Source organism: Rhododendron vialii, chromosome 9a (assembly GCF_030253575.1).
Source record: "Rhododendron vialii isolate Sample 1 chromosome 9a, ASM3025357v1".
NCBI lineage: Eukaryota > Viridiplantae > Streptophyta > Magnoliopsida > Ericales > Ericaceae > Rhododendron > Rhododendron vialii.
The window spans coordinates 14,785,616-14,799,312 of record NC_080565.1 but is presented as its reverse complement, the minus strand read 5'-3'; the positions used below and the strand labels follow the sequence as shown (position 1 = coordinate 14,799,312).

The window sequence follows — 13,697 nt, the reverse complement described above, 5'->3', positions numbered from 1 at the left end:
CTCCATCCTCTCCTTCCTCGACGTCATCATCCCCCACTCAAGCATTCGTCATGGCCGACACTCCACAAGACCAAGCCTCTATTCTGACAGGCCTCCAGCATAACATGGGCATCATGCAGCAAAGGGCTGATCAGGCTATGGCTTCTATGGCCAACACTACAAGAAATTGTGGCTTTAACGGCATTTTTATTATCAGCATGTGTTAAAGTGCCAGTAATACTAGTTATTCCTGACATTAACAATAATGCCAAAAAATATTAATTTTAAATGGCATTAGTAATAAAATGCCGGTAAAAATTACTAAAAATGGAGAAAATGATGTTTTTAGTTTAGTTATGGATGGCAATATATTACCACGAACGCGCGCAATTTTTTCTCCTATCCTAAACGATGTCGTCTCGTGTACACATAAAATACTTTTCCTTTTTCCCTCCTACTTTTTCCCATTTCCCTCCTATTTTTCCCTTTTTCCCTCCCTCGTTCTCTCTTGCTTCACTCCTAAAATCTCTACAAACAAAAATCCCCAAATCAAAACCCCAAAAACAGAAGCTCTGACTTCGATAACTTCTCTCTTGCTTCACTCCTAAAATCTCTTGCTTCACTTCCCATGGATTTAGCTCACCAGCAACGACTTCGACGAAACCTTCATTCACGTGATCAATCGAAGCCCTAGCTCATCTTCACTGGTCATTGCATGAGATCTCACCGTTGCAAGTACACACGATTTCTTCTTCAAATTTGCGTTCTGGGTTTGAACTTCGCATCCCATCTCTCTATTTAGGGTTTTGAGTTTACAAAATTTCTGTATTTGTTCACCTTTGAACCTTGAATCTCGTCTCTCTGTTTAGGGTTTCAGGTTTGCATGTAAGTGTTCCAAAATTGATGTCCTGCTTGTGTTCTATTTCTGTCATTAAACTGCAGTTTGTCACGTGATTTGCTAAACTGTTGGTTTTGATTGTGTATAGATGTTGTAGTTGATGGTACAAGAAATTTTATTTAATTTTTTGGCCAAAATTGGTGGAGAGCATCTCGATTTTGTTTATAGATAGATATGGGTCTTTCAAGGACGCAGATAAACTGTTTGTTGAAATGCATGTTAAGAGAGTGAACACAGTGGCCATATGGTTGAAGTTTTGTTAGTATAATAATCCATTTTTAGGAGCAAAATTTTCATTTAGCATGACTTATCCTTTTGTTACGAGTATCACGTACTTGGTGTTTGAAAATCAGGACGATGACCTTTTACTTTTCTTTTTTCATGTCTTTATCCTTTTTGCATTTTGGTTAATGGATAAGCAATAGATTAGGGGAAAGAGAAGTGCACAAAAACTTCGCAAACCGTAACACCCACTGAAAGCATATCTTTAAACTCAAAATCTAATGATTCCTCCTACAGTATCTAACTAATGTGGAAAAGTCTAAAGCATGCTACAAGAATACTCTAATATACACCTGGAAAATGTCTTGTAAAAGTTTAACTGTCTAAATTTTGGGGCTCATCTCAATTCTCAACAATATTGCCCGAGGAACTAATAAATAGGCTGATCTCAAAAATAAAATCAAACAGCTACCGAAGCCACAATCTCCAACATCTTATAAAAAATTGAATAGTAGTAGTCTAGACTCTAGTACCATTTGACACCTACCAAATCAAAAGTTAAGAAATACGACATCCATAGGAATAAGCACTACAACAAAAATCACTTTTCAAAGCGGACAAAAAACGCTATTGTATGTTATACATAGCGTTCCTAAAAATGCTATGTTAGCCCACGTAATTAAATGTCTTGACATTTAATAGCATTCATTACCCGCTATGGATAACTAGATTTTATAGCATTTTTGTGACCGTTATGGTTTAAAAGATTTAATAGCGTTTATTGAATGCTATGTCTAGTAACATATTGTAGCATACTATGAATGCTATCTTTAAGTCCCTTGTAATAGCATCATGTGAACGCTATTAAAATGAATGCTTCCATTGCATTTCTAACCATCAAAACTCTTTCATACAAACAACCCTAAAAGTCTCCTAAACTTCTCATTTTGAATAGCAAGATCTAGAACAATTAAATCCAATAGTGAGACATCCAATTGCTACAATAGAAATACTTTACATTCACACATTGCTCCTTCGGAAACTACCAGGAGACTATATTCCTCCAATATCAGTATTTAAGTACAAAATAGAAGGGAATTAATAGGTAGCTATCCTCCACATGCTAACACATTTTCAAAGAGATCATATGCACATTCAAATCTCTCAAAACTAAGTTGCCTAGCAACATGTCTTGTACAAAAAAGGATTTAGCAAATTCCAACCAACACTAGCACTAATATCCATCTTGAGTCGCAGCCTTTCTTCCTCATTTGCAGCGTTTTTTATGTCGTTCACTAATCTTGACTTGGAAGCTCTCCAGAGTCCACCCATTTGCTTAAAGACCCGGTCCCTCTCCCATTCTTTATCCAACTTGGATCTTACCTGCAATGTTATTTCTGACACAATTAAATTTCTATCATTTACACTGCCACAAGATTTAAATTTCCGCATTATGCTATACCTTAATTGACTACCATAAGACTTTTGCCATCCCACTAGGAAGGTATCTCCAATCATTAAGTGTATATGGTACAATCACTCGAACTAGAGGTCCTAAAAAAGAAGATAACTTCACTGATCCTTCATCGACTGCTTGACCATTGTCATCGAACAAGACTTGAACTTAACTACTTTCAATCACAGCAATGGTTTTCAGCTTGGTTGGACGTCTTTTACGTTTTTTATTCTGTGACACTTATTCAGGAACTGCAGGAGTTGAAAGAGAAGGTGGTACCAGCTCTGATAGTACTTCGGGCATGTCCTTATTTTGTGTTGGACCTGTTGGTATTTGTTTGCGACACAACTCACGTGATCCATCCTTCATAGGAGAATGAAATAGGTATTAGACCATTCATTGATATTTGATACATATAACGTATAAGAGTAAGACTTTGATATGGCCATAATCAACACTATGGAGGAACTAAATAGTCAAGTATAAATATGATACATAGCCAGAAAAGTGAGTTAACAAATACAAATCATGTTTGACCAATAAGAACTACATATGCAAGTTACACATATGCAAGCTAAAATGCATTTTCCTACCTTGGTATGTCCATAATTCACACTAATATACCCTCAAAATCTCCTCTAACGTTAGTTATCCCTTCATCATCATCATCATCAATGATCAGACCAAGTGCTGAAACATCTTCTGGCCTACAAGATGTATCCGTTGTTTCTTCGTACATATCGAAGTCATAATATCCCCTAGGAGGTGCCTTTAGTACAACATATTAATTCAATATAGCCAATAAGTACCAAGTTCACATCATTGGGAGGTAGGGAAAACTTCAATCTTCTTCTATATTAAAGTATCTAACCAAGTTTATTGTGATGTCTATAGATTTCTTATTTTACACAATGATTAATATATCTTGATGAGATCCAGCTGCTGTACAATACAAACATCATCGAAAATTGTTGTACTAGTACTGTTAGATGAGCAGACTAAATATTGGATACCCAGGGTCAGTCCTAGTTCAACATACATTTTGGGAACATGCACATGTACACACCAACAAATATATAACCCTTTGCCAATTTTGACACCAAACAAGGCTACATACAACAAACCTATGGGAATAGCAGCAGCACAATGCATCATCACCTACAGGAATATTAGTTTCTCTCACTGTTAAGGCTTAACCCCTTCAATTGTCTTTTTCTATTAAAATGTAATTGTTACCATTATAGCCATATTCTAGAATGGACCACGACCACCACCAAGCAAGCACCACTTAATTTTCCGGAAGAGGATTCGACTGATAGTTTTGGCTTGGGGGCGTGCCCCCACGACGCTTGAAGAGTCTTTTTATCCGCAAATGATTGCTTTGGCCTACAAATGGTAGTTTTCTACGCTACAAATGATAGTGTTTTTTTTTTCACATGAATCTGCAAAAAGGGTAGCATGCAAATCCTTAGGCGGCCCGAATATTAATCAAATGAAGGAAACATATAAAACCAACAATAATCCTGCGTTTTCTGGGCAAATAGCGAAGGCCCAATAGATGACACAAAAATCGAATTGATTATTAAAGCCCTAGCCCGTATTTGGGCAAGAATCAAGGAAGAACTGAACATGTTTAGGGCTTCTCTGTTCGACGGCTCTTTGCTTCAATTGGTGCAATAGGTCACAACAGTTTGCTTCTTTCTGTGTACGAATCAGGGATCGACAAGAAAAAGAGAGTGAAATCATAGAAGAAGAACATTTCATTGAAGAACAAAAGAACATTTGATGGAAGAACAACTCACGATTGAAACCCTTGAAGAACCAAACTCACGCTGAAATTAAATACGAACTCACGTTGAAATTAGAGAGCAAGATCACCCTACAAAACTCACGATCTAGCTATTAGAACCGAACTCACGCAGGAGAACTCACCACCCACGCATCTAATATTTGATACAAAGAGTTCAAAATCTTTTGAGGTAATCTGAAAGAGGGAAAATGGAAAAAGAGATTGGCGCCCAAAATTTTAGAGGAAATTGGAAGGAGGGAAAAAGGAAAAAGAGATTGGTGCCCAAAAATTGGTGAAACGCTATGGTGGAGTTAATGAAAACGCTATGGTTTTCCTTCCGCTTTTTTCCATGTCTCTCAATAGCAGGAATGCTATTATTGCCCCCTCTATTATAGCATTTCAATAAGAATGATATCAAACTATGTGATTAAAAGGTATATTTGTTGCAGTGAAGAATAAGAGAATCACTCTGCAGAGGGCCTCGAGTGTGAGGTTTTCGAGGTTTTCATGCCCTAAACTACTGTTATTATTCTGCCAACACATGTATTCTTTTTAGGCTTTGAAGTGTTGTATTCTTTTTAGGTATTCTTCTCATATGTTCCTCCTAGGAAACGGCGGTGCCCATATAGGGATAGGGGGTTGATGTGAGATTACTATGTAATTTTTATAAGACTAGTAAGTTTTCTGTGCAACAACAAAATGTGTTCTTATCACTCTCATCCATGTTTCATTCTTATTGTGAGTTATAACCAATACTATGACATGATATTAATGTTAGGTTTTTTTAAGTCAACTCCTATGGATAAAAGCTGGATTGATATAAGGAATAGGCTAGTCCCAACCTATATACAAGGGGTAGAAAAGTTTATAGAATTTGCTTATGATAAAAAGCATCCAGATTCAAAGATATATTGTCCTTGCAAGAAATGTGTGAACCTTATATTTGGGACAAGAAGTGGCATGAAAGAACATTTGATTATAAATGGATTCAATACTAACTATATAAGATGGACAATTCACGGAGAGTCTTTAGCTTCATCTAGTAGAAATGAATCGGATGCAAATCAAAGCTCTTATTTTCAAGATGATATGATTGATATGGTGCATGATGCATTTGGAGTCCCAAGGCAAGATGGTGGGATTAGAGACAATGAATGACTTGAAAGTATGGGGTTAGGGCCCGATAAGGCGACTAAGAAATTTTTTAAGCTGCTTGAAGATGCACAACATGAGTTGTACCCTAATTGTAAGACATTCACAGCTCTCTCGGTTACAACTTATTTGTTGCACATAAAAGTGCTTAGTGGTTGGACTGATACCTCATATGATATGCTAGTTGAGCTATTGAGAAAAGCGTTTCCAGTTCGTGAAACCTTGCCCAAGTCGTTTGCTGAAGCAAAGAAGTTTAATGAGGCCTTAGGCTTTAGTTACGAAAAAATTGATACGTGTCCCAAGGATTGTATGTTGTTTTGGAAAGATAAAAAGGGGCTGCGCAATTGCAAAAAATGTGGAACATCACAATATAAAGAATCTACTATCTTTTCAGATGATAAAATGGCCAAACTAACACAAATTCCTGTGAAACAAGGCATTTTCCTTTAAAGCCAGCGCTTCAAAAGCTTTTCATGTCAGAGGAAACATCAAAACATACGAGATGGCATGCAGAGGGACGGACCAATGATGGTAAATGGAGGCACCCTACTGATACACCTACTTGGAAAACATTCAACGAAAAGCACCCTGAATTTGCGAAAGACATTTGAAATGTGAGATTGGGATTAGCAGCTAATGGTTTTAACCCGTTTAGAACAATGAGCATTACTCATAGCATGTGGCTAGTCGTGTTGATGCCGTATAACTTGCCTCCATGGTTGTGCATGAAACAACCGTTTTTTATTCTTTCTTTGCTCATTGATGGTCTTCATGGTCCTGGAAATGATATTGATGTCTACTTGCAGCCTTTGATTGAGGAGTTAAAAGAGTTGTGGACTGAAGGTGTGCTTATTTTTGATGCATCAACCCAACAAATGTTTTGTATGTGAGCGACAATATTGATAGGAAATATAAATGATTTTCTAGCGTTAGCGATTCTATCTGGTTGGAGCACAAAAGGAGCACTAGCTTGTCCTTCTTGCAATGTGGAAACCCAATCTCTATGGTTGAAGAATTTTAGAAAGTATTGCTATATGGGCCATAGGCGCTTCTTGGATTAAGGACATAACTTTCGGAAAGATGCCATATCTTTTGATGGAACTATTGAAACTAGACCAAGGCCACTTCATTTGTCAGGTGCTAATATTTTTAAACAAGTTCAATTCATTCAGAATAATTTTGGGAAGGGTGAAGAAAAGGGGAGAACTGCACCTAAAAAGAGACGAGTACATGCTGATGAGGGAATAAGTGCCAATACTATGGAGCAAGGAGTAGAACATAATTGGAAAAAGAGAAGTATATTTTTTGACTTAGAGTATTGGTTGGATATTTTGATTTGCCACAATATTGACCTGATGCATACCAAAAAGAATGTTTTGGAAAATATATTAGGGACACTACGCAATATTTTGGGGAAAACAAAGGACAATCTAAAGGCTCGACAAGACCTAAAGGTCATGTGTATACGCATGGCACTCCATCCTCAACAATGGCCTGATGGGAAAGTCTTTTTACTCCTGCTTCTTTCACAATGAGTAAAGAATAGAAACATATATTTTGCAAAGTGTTGAAAAATGTTAAAGTCCCTTATGGCTACTCCTCCAATATTTCATGCCGTGTAAACCTCAAAGACACAACTATTTCAGAGTTGAAGAGCCATGATTGTCATATTCTTATGCAACAACTATTGCCATTGGCTATAAGGAGGGCATTGCTTAGACATATTTGTGAAGCCTTAATTGAGTTGAGCATTTTTTTTAGACGGTTATGCTCCAAAGTAATGGATCCAAATGACTTTAAGGATCTTAAAAAGCAAATTGCATTGACTCTTTGCCATCTCGAAAAGATTTTTCCACCTTCATTTTTTGATATAATGGAGCATTTACCCATTCATTTAGCAGCACAAGCAAGTGTCGTTGGACCAGTATATTATCGATGGATGTACCCCGATGAGAGGTATGTATATACTACTAGACTACTAGTTGACATATTTATGAACAAAAATATAGATATAAACTTCCAACACTAATTAAAAATTTATGTTAATCATGGGTATTTGCTTACACTCTATAAGTACGTGCGTAATATGAGCCATCCAAAGGGATCCATTGCAGAAGGTTATTTGACAGAACTATGCTTGACATTTTGTGCACGGTACTTGCATGATGTTGAGACAAAGTTAAGTCGACCAATACAAAACTACGATGGTGAGCATGTAGGTCGTGGTTTAGGGAAAGGAAAATTGTGAGCTTGATAACGTTGCTTGGGTGCAGGCACATAGATATGTCCTAGGCAATTCTGATGTCGTAGCCCCATTCCGGGAGTAAGAAATCGATTATACTTATTACTACATTTCAACAATAGTAATGTAGTGCGTATGTAATGACTAGTCATTTTAATTGGAGGAAACACATTCAAGTTCTTAGAAATGATAGTCGCCGGTTAAGTGAGCGTGATCTTATGAGGAAGTACAATGAACAATTTCCTAATTGGTTTTGAGATCATGTAAGTCTTGTCAACATTTGTAGTACTATTCCAAATATCTCTAATCACCATATTAGTAACTAAGTTTCTCTAACCATATATGCTGGGAAAATATCGGTTCAATACTTGCTGTGAACAAAAAATGCGAACATATCCAACGAATTGAGTGTGTTAGCTTCAACACCAGACAAATGGGCTAGAAGGTATACTGGGTACATTATAAACGGGTTTTGATTTCACACCAGGGAGCATGAGGAGAGGAGGAAAACTCAAAACAGTGGAGTATCATTGACTGCAGACACACAAAGTTATGCAAGCTCAAGAGATAAACACCCAGTTACATGAGAGGTCATTTTCTATGGAGTTTTAAGGGATATCATTGAATTGAGATATTCTAATGACTTTAAGTTTGTGCTCTTCAAATGCGATTGGGTGGATAACAACGTAAGAATGAGGCAAGATGAGTTCAAGTTCACACTCGAAAATTTCAGGCACCTTTTGTATAGACACAATTGCACATCAGATGAACCATTCATCCTTGCATCTCAGGCGCAATAGGTTTGGTATGTGTAAGACACCATTGATGAAGATTGATATGTCGTTGTTAAGATGACTCCTAAAGACTCATACGACATGAATGGAAAATAATCTATAGAAGATGAAATAACTTGTCCCCAAGCTTATCCTTATAGTGGTCAACTCGCAATAACAGAGAGCCAGGGGGAGCAGCTTTGCTCATCCATATGTTGGGTGGGGTATAGGAGCGAAATTAGAAGTTAAATTGAATAAAGACGATAAACCAATAGGTAACACGCAGGTCCCTTACAAAGTCAACTTGGCATCTTAGCAAGAAACGCAACTTTGGCACCCTTAACTTTTACTGATTGGAGGGCTCCGGAGCTATATCCATACAAGGAACGCATATGGGCAGAGGTTAAGGTATTTGTTATAGGGAAAAATTTAGATTATGGGCTAATGTTGCTGCTGCTATTGTTTTTTAATCTATCTTCTTAGACTGAATTTTGATTAGTTGAGCTAATGTTGTTATTGCTCTATTGTCAGTGTTTAGCTGTTGATATACTTATATGCAGGAAAATACAACCGCACCAGATGCTTCTAAGCATAATTGTCTGATGTCCGTTGGAAAGAAATGAAAGGATTAGAAAGATGAGCTTAAAAGAACTACTTATAACTTATATGATAATGATGAAGACCGTTTGGCGAATTGTCCGAATAGGGTCGATCCTGATCAATGGAGAGTTCTTGTGCAATTTTGGGGCACTAAATCAGCCAAGGTGATGCATCTCAGTTCTTCTTCCTCTTTCTAATGAATATGAACACATATATGTGGATAAGTAATACTTGATTTTATTTGTTATAGAGACGCAGTAAAACCAACCATAAAAGTAGACACGAACAGAAAATGGGACACACGAGTGGGAGGAAGGGCCATTGTCGTGTAAGGGATGAGGTAATTAACTAACTAACATGCATAACTAAATTTAATTCAATGCATTTATATATCAAATGTGTTACTAAACACTTTAGCTGCTTGTACACTAATAAAGTTGACACAGATTAAGGATGGAGTAGTAGTAGAGCTCAATCGTATATAGGTATTCATTAAGACTCATACAAAGAAAGATGGACAACCAGTTGATGAAGCATCAGCTTTGGCCATAGTATGTATATTTACTTGGTTCATTTTTGTATCTATTTAGATTCATTTTAATGGTATGCTTCTTCTATGCCTATTTACATAATAAAATCTTTGCTTTTGTTCTTTTACTTACTATAGATAGGTTTCATTTATTTCAGCGTCGTCTTAATGAGGGAGCCTCTCAGATTACTGAGTCCTCAGAGTCACCTGCTTTACGGGAGGAGTTATTCACTAGCGTACTAAAACTAGATAGGAATGGACGTGTGCGTACCTATGGCTTGGGTGCTTGTCCAAGTCAAGTGTTTGGGACTAGATATACCAGATCTCAGGAGTAACATGTCAAGGATCAGTTACGTACGGAGTTGTGTGCTGAGTTGGGTGCAGAGTTGCATCCAGAGTTGCGACAAGAGGTGCTAAGAGACGTAAGTGATGAAATCACTCAATTGAAGAACCAATATGCAACCGTGGCAGCTTATATGAAAAGTGTAGGATACCCTTGCCTCCATCACCAAAATGGAGCTGGAAATGGAGATGGAGATCACACATCGTCACTAATGGAGCACAATGGACAGGTAAATTGTGGTTTTCATGGTACTTTTTCAGGCAATGAGAATAGAGTTGGCCATTTTATTGATTGAAAATACACCTGCCTCTTATATTGATTGATCAGTGTTGTTGCCAAAATATATAGCTTCAACCCAAATAAGTATGCCTTGTGGTCTCTGAAAGAGGCCTATGAATTGGTTGTTAAAATACATGTTTAAGTGGGTGAAGATGGTTTGGTAGTAAAATGATCTTTTGCGGTCTACTTTAGAAGCAAGTTTATTGGCAAGTTTATGTTCTTTGTAATGTGATTCTTGGGTCAACCCATGGTTGATTAGAACTTGAAAATTATAGATTAGATTTGGGTGTCGATGGTTGTGTCCCATGTTGTTTAGAATTCAATGTGTCCCTTTTTGTGTCTGTGTCCGTATCTGTTTTCATTCTACATACATAATTGGAGTTGAATTTTGTTGGTCATGATTAAAACATACGGATAATTGCAGTTTACAGCAGTTTTTTTTGGCAATTTTAGACTAGCTTTTAGGCAATTTTTTTAGCAGTTTCTTGAAGTGCATGGTATTGAACTGAGCAGTATTTGACCACTTTTATAGCATTTGAAGTGCTGTCTTTTTTTCCAGTTGTTGCATGTTGAATCTTAGTGGAAGTGCTGTCTTTTTCTTCTTCTTTTTTTTCCAGTTCTTGCAGTTTGAATCTCAGTGATTGTTAGGCTTAGTAATGTAGATTTAGTGCTGTTTTTAGTCCAGATTTAAGTCTAGTTGTAGTGCAATGGGTAGTTGGAGTTGCATTCCTTTATTTTTGGTTTATGAGATTACTGGGTTGTGAATTGATATGTGCTTAGTTGTTTTTGCTTTCAATCAAACTTGTATCAATTGTTAAGTGCAGAGAAACAGTAGGTTTAAAATTTGTTGAAAATAAGGGCATTTTTGGATTGTAGTAATTTGAGAAAAATTAATGGGGTTGGAGAGTATTTTCTTGGGTCCAAATAGACTTCAAACTTGTATCAATGTTGCTTTTTGTAGCTGCTTTGACTTGTGCTAGTTATGCTTTTGGAATGGGAATGCTACCCGTTGCTACTTTGATTTCGGCTAGAGTCTTGTCTTCTTTGGATTATTTCATTTGGTAGTGTGCGTGCCACTGTGTGGCCCTAAAGGGGATAATGGTGCTCTGGACTCTCCATGTTACAATTTTGGAATGAGAATGTTATATGTTGCTGTTTTGTTTCTGCTGCTGCATTAAGATATGGTGCTCTTCATGATATATTTCTAAATTCTATTTTTTCATGCTACCAGACTCAACTGTTCATGTACAATACGTGTCGGTTACGAACATGATATGACTCTCTCCGAACATGTGTCAAGCATGGCTTAGTACTTGTCCATCTTTACTATATTTCTTTTTCTTAGACACAGTGTAGATAGATATTCTAGGACACGTTGGGTACCCATTTTACATTTGACATGTCCCAGACGATCACGTTTGGCTTGTTGGTGCTTCAATCATAAATGGTTGAGCTTAGTTTCTTGCATTTATCCATTATACTGGGATATGTTTGATGCTTGTGTCCTGTATCGTCAAACTTACTGATTGTGTAGGATATCGTGGACTATATAGATACCCACACACCGATGTATAAATGTGTAATTGTTTCTTGTATTTACAGGTTGATAGGACATAGACAAACATGGAAGACATGCAATAGGAATGACGGAAAATCTTCTTGATAATGAAAACTGTTTTTGTTCTTTTTGTTTTGGAGTTCACAACCAAAAGCATGTTTTGGTTCTTTGTGTTGCTTTGGTTAGTATGATCTTTTGTTTTTGGAAATACACAAGCAATTGGAACTTATATTTTGACACTTTGGGTTTTATTTTCACATTGGCATTCTATGCCTCGCATTGTTATTTTTTGTTGCTTTGAGAATTGTCTTTTACGATGTCCAATTTGCTTATATACGGAATTTGCATTTTGGTTTTGGTAGTGGAACTTCAAAATTGTTTTGGACAGTTACAATTTTGTATGCAGGAAATGTGTTATCAAAAATGGTACTAGGTTAGGATAATTTGTTAATGAAAAAATCATGTATTAAAAATGAAAATTGCCAAAAAAAAAAAAGAAGAACTTTTAGCAGCGATTTACAAATGCCGGTAAAAGCAATGAAAAGAAAATACCAAGATATAAAAATGGCATTTGAAAAATGCCGGTAAAAGTTATAAAAAAAAATACAACACTTATAAAATGCCGGTAATATTACCTTTTTCGGCATTTGCACCAATTGTCGGTAATAAATGTATATTAGGCAATTCTTGTCCTGGCACTTTACAAATGTCGAGAAAACTAGTAACAAACGCCGGCTTTATTTCCAACATTTGTACAAATGCCGTTTATGTATTACGGACACTTACCTAGACGGCATTTTTTACTTTCGTTAACAAATTTCAGGAATACTATTACCGGCATTAATTTGATCTTTACCATCATTTATAAAACGGCAAATTTTCGTAGTCATCCCTGTAGTTTTACGGTTGTCTCACTTTCGTCCCTCTAGTTTCAAAGTGCTCCAATTTCGTCCTTGTAGTTTGTTTTACGTTCCAAATTGGTAAAATCGTTAACACCGTTAACGAAACTAACGGAAAAAAAAAAAGTGTTCCAATTTTCAATCCGTTTGAACCGGTGCAAATATCTTATTTTTCTGATCATTTTATCTTAAATGGTCATAATGGATTTTTGGCTCTAAGACCTTTCAATGAGCACCCTAAAAGAGCTCTGAAACTAAATAAGGAGTCTTCGGGTGCTCGTTGAAAGGCCTTAGAGCCAAAAATACATTACAACCATTTAGGATAAAATGATCAAAAAAATAAGATCTTCGCACCGGTTTAAACGGATTGAAAATTGGAACACTTTTTTTTTCCGTTAGTTTCGTTAACGGTGTTAATGATTTTACCAATTTGGAACGTAAAACAAACTACAGGGATGAAATTGGAGCACTTTGAATCTTGAGGGATGAAAGTGAGACAACCGTAAAACTACAAGGACGACTACGAAAATTTGCCCTTTATAAATTGCCGCAAAAAGCTTAATTTGGCGTCGTGCAACTTGCATGCACTAATAAATGAGCGACACTCGCCGAGAGTTGAGGCAAGAGCTGAGGAGGAGAGGGCCAATCCCGAGCTCGAAGTTCAAATTCCTTACCCTGAAGCAGCTATTCCCAATCCTAAAATGGCTGCTCTGATAGTTAAGATGGCCTAGCTAGAGGAGGCTGTCTCGAAGTCCAAGAAGATTAGTGCGGGAGGAATAGACTTGGATCGACTCTGCTTGTATCCTAATGCAAGGCTCCCCGAGAGGTTCAAAATGCCCGACTTTGTCAAATTCAATGGGAGTAGTGATCCAAAGACTCATCTATTGGGCTATCATGCTGCCATGAAGCTACTAGGAGTGGAAAGTGAGGCTATGTCTCAAATTTTTCCTCAAACTCTCTCTGGGCCTGCCTTCCATT

At 36.9% G+C, this 13,697-nt stretch overlaps 1 long non-coding RNA gene across 2 annotated transcripts; it reads left to right on the top strand.

The window, feature by feature from the left end:
- Nucleotides 1–443: 443 nt before the first annotated feature.
- On the top strand, nucleotides 444–12,380 carry LOC131300768 (uncharacterized). 2 transcript variants are annotated; one of them, XR_009191060.1, is made up of 6 exons: nucleotides 444–714; nucleotides 9,072–9,275; nucleotides 9,362–9,451; nucleotides 9,549–9,662; nucleotides 9,799–10,212; nucleotides 11,865–12,380. It is a non-coding gene; the product is annotated as an uncharacterized LOC131300768 (long non-coding RNA). The 2 variants fall into 2 exon arrangements; XR_009191059.1 differs by lacking the exon at nucleotides 444–714 and adding an exon at nucleotides 8,755–8,919 and having other exon boundaries at nucleotides 11,865–12,379.
- The last annotated feature ends 1,317 nt before the right edge of the window (nucleotides 12,381–13,697 follow it).